A 4184-nucleotide genomic window follows, 5' to 3' on the forward strand; every position below is an offset into this window, starting at 1 on the left:
GGTTTGAAACCATCGTTGTTGTCCGTTTTCACACACCGACTCGTGTTTACATTGAACTGCGATTTTTGAGATGGTGAATCATGATCCATTACTGCCTACCCGTCTAAACTAATACGCTTCGAGATCATAAATGGACGTTTTAACTTAACTAACACAATTTGGACCTCACGTGAACAAATTAGCAAGTTTGGAGATTTAGACGTGCATTTTGGAAGTTTGGGACCTGGATGGCATCCCGAGCCAAGTTCGAGTAATCATGTGGGCATGGTATGTGCCGTAAATTGGAGAAGGCCTTCATGAAAATCTCCGCCAGCCATGGAAGGATTTCAATCGATAGACTCTGCGCTCAGTTCTTTCCCTTCATTTGCAATGTGATGCTTTATTGCAATCCATTATCATATCAACTAAAGCTGAATGTTGAAACCTGTAATAATGGACGGTTGTATGGAAGGAAAAGGGAATTTGGATAAATACAGGTGAAAATTCAGCCCAGCACGTCTTGCGATGTACCTCGACCAGCCCAGGATAAACATGTGCGGCCCAAATCAGATGATGGGCTGGGTCCGGGCTGAAGCTGTGTCTTCGTGGTGGGCTGGTTCGCTTCGAACTTTAAATGGCGAAGCCCACTCTCAGCACTGCCGGCAGAGAGAGAGCACCGGCGGCGGCGTCCCCCTCTCGTCGGTTCGGCGAATGGATCGGTTGAATCCGCTGCAGCCCCGCCATCTTCCAAATCCCCACGTCTCCGTCCTCCTTGGGTGATAAACCACCTCGTGCGCGATCACCGCACATGACGGGGCACCGTACGTGAAGGGTTTACGTTTCCACCCGAACCATCTCGTTGCCGTCACGACGCACGCAAATGGAAGCATGCATCGACCGATCCTTTTCTTTTCGTTCATGCGCATGGACTCATCCGCGCCACGACGAGGGAGTATGTCTTGGAGAAGAGGCCGGCTAGCTCTAGGCTCTAGCTCCCTGCTGACACCGGTGACACGTCCACAGAGGAGAACAGTGACCCGACGGCGGGCGATCGATGGAGAGCACTCGGAGCGAACCGCAGTCACGCAAAGCTCGCTGCTGGTGGGAGCTACCAGCAGATCGTGCATCAAGCTACTATGCCACTCGTGCTCGTGCAAGCAGCTGCACAGGCCAGCCGCACGCAACAAGACGAGAAGGCGAAGAATTAATATCCGGCTACTACTCATCGTGGACGGACGGACGAGCCGGTCAACCCTCCCTGCCGGCCGGCCCGCCGGCTCCAACAATTCTCCCAACAGGAGCGCCCGGCCGGCGGCCGCAGCTAGAGCCGAGGGAGACTGGGGAGAGTGTCAACGTGCACTCCGAGGCGCCCTCGCCGCGCACGCATTTACTCCTCGCTAGCCGCTGGGGGCTCCCTCCGACCCTCCCTGCTGCAGGCACGCGCGCGCACAATGACGACACAGCACATGACAGATGACACATTCATTCGTTTCGTTCGTTCGTTCATTCATTCATTCGGTCTCGCGTGCTGCCGCTGCCCTGCTCCAAATTCGGAGGACTTGTCACTTCCAGTCAGCCTGCAGCCCTATGGTACGCGCATCGCTGCGCTTCCTGCACTGCTAGCAGACGCGTATTTACGCGCCCATCGACCGCTGCACGACGTCGTCGGCAATTGCAGCTTGATCGCTTGGCATTCATTCATCTGGCCTCTCGCGCCGGCCGGCACCGTTGCACGCCGGTGACGAGCTCGGACTGTCACCGCGGGGCAGCGGCGACCGAGTGCATGCCAGTGAGTGCGCGCGCGCGCATGCAGGACGGCGGTTTGGGAAAGACGGACCGGGCCTTTCGGGTTCAGCAGTGGGGGAGGCGAGGGATTGAGGGAATGCCAGCCACAGCCCCCGGGGGAACTGGAAGTACGGGGGCAGTGCAGTGCAGCGGCGTTCGCACTGCAGGAATGCAGACACGCTGACATGGATGGGGTCCGGCGGAGGCCGAGAGCCCGAGAGAGCGGGATGGGACGGCTCGCCTCTACATGCCGCGCATTCACTCTGATCTCCACTCCCAAGGGGGCGCTGCAGGCTGCAGCTGCTGCTGACTGCTGAGCCGAGGACGACGACGCAGGGCGAAGGGGTGAGGGGGTGAGGCCAGACCACGGCGGGTAGCGGCAGCGGAGTAGGCAGAACCACCGGGGGAGCAATAACTCCCTCGTCATTCTCCTCTCCTCCGAATTGTGTATCCGTATCCTCCCCGTCCCACACCCACACCCTGCCCCTGCTGCCTTACCCCCGTTTTGTCCCCCTGGCCTTGCCTGGCCCGGCCCGTACGAACCACGTACTACGCGCGCGCGCCCATCTGACGCTGGGCCCCCGCCGGCTCTGCTGCGTGCGTGCTGCCCATATTCTCTCCCCCCGCTGATGATCTGCTCTCACAGTCCCTCCCTCTCTCATCTCTCGCCATCAAAACATTCAAAACGCACGGCCTTTGTCGTCGTTCGTTCCTGGTCTTCTTCTCTCCTGTTGCATTGGGGCACGCATGGGCGTGCGGCTGCTCGGTCAGCCGCACAAGGCGCTCGTGTACGCGCTCGCTAGTCGAACGCAGAGCGAGAGGCGGTACGCGATGCGTGCACAGGGCCGAGCACAGTGGATGCCGCACGGATCCCCAGGGTGACGAGGGAAAGAAAGGGATAGTGGTGGTCGTCGTCGCTGCCGCCCCTGGCTCGATCGGGGCGCATTTCCTCCGCGCAGGCCGGCAGATGGGAGGATCAGTGTCGCGCGTAACTCCGCGCCCCCTCTTCCCGAGCTCCCGACGTTGACGGGGTCACCTCGGACGGGACACGCGACTTTCCTCGGCCTCTGATCGGCGGCTCGATCGGCACCATGCATCCTCGCCCGCCGCCTCCCCGCTCCCGCACGCTCTTTCGCCCCGCGCGCATTGCTTTTCTGCGCCGCCGTACCGCCTGTGCCCGCGACAACCCCGCGCGCGCGGGCGCGGCGGCCGCCCGACACGAGCCCCACGCCCACGCCGCGCGCCCCACCACCCCGCGAGCGCATGGTTTTGTTTTGCCTGCAAGTGTTAGCTGCATCATCGGTCGTCATCAGTGTCACGACCTGTGCGCATCGAGACACTGTAACTGAAGCTGAACCTGAAACTGAAATTTTGTTCCAAGCCAGCACATGCACCGTGACGACGATCGATCGAACGACGGCGGATTACATTGACAGCGGATAAGACCGGAGCACGTAGATTGCGCCACCATCATCACATCACGCCCAGCAGCAACCAACATGGGCGCCGCCGCGGCGGTACCACACGCCGGCCGCGCCGGTCGATCAAAACCTCATGTGAAAAACCGCCGGCCGGAATTAATGGCCGAGCTAGAAATGGCAGCCGGCCACCTGCCGCGGTCCAGCCCTCCCCCTCTGCAAGCAGGTAGCGCAACCTGTCGACTCCATCCATTTGTTGACGACGACTCTCTCCATCTCTCTCTCCTGCCACAGCCGCCCGGCTCCGGAATTACGAGCTGATCTCGAGGACGGAGCGCGCGGTTGCAACGCGACTCAGGCCTGGTTCACTGACTTAAATTTAAACACCCGTCACATCGAATGTTTAGATACTAATTAGGAGTATTAAACGTACTCCCTCCGTTCCAAATTATAAGTCATTCCAGCTTTCTTGGAGAGTCAAACTATTTTATGTTTGACCAAAATTATATAGAAAATCACAAAAGTTTATGGCACCGAATAGATATACTATGAAAATATATTTAATGAAGAAACTAGTGGTACCTATTTGATATCATGAATGTTAGCACTTTATTGTAAAAATTTGGTCAAACTTGAGATGTTTTGACTCTCCAAGAAAATTGGAATGACTTATAATTTGGAACGGAGGGAGTAGACTATTTACAAAATCGATTACATAAGTGGAGGCTAAACGGCGAGACGAATCTATTAAACCTAATTAGTCCATGATTTGGCAATGTATTGCTATTCTTATTGTCCCCCTTCGGAGTCTGAGTAAGGATAAAGCGAAATATCCTGGTGTAGATAGGCAAGAAGGAAAATGAAGGCGGACCCTGCCAAACTAAGCCGATCCAAATCACTAGGGGGCGTTAGACAACGAAACGTCCATGGGAATCAGTGCTCGAGTTGGAAGATGGAAGCCACTTAGAATATATTTCATAATGGTTAGGCCCATGTTCAGGC

The sequence above is a fragment of the Setaria italica genome, chromosome V (assembly GCF_000263155.2).
Source record: "Setaria italica strain Yugu1 chromosome V, Setaria_italica_v2.0, whole genome shotgun sequence".
Classification (NCBI taxonomy): Eukaryota; Viridiplantae; Streptophyta; class Magnoliopsida; order Poales; family Poaceae; genus Setaria; species Setaria italica.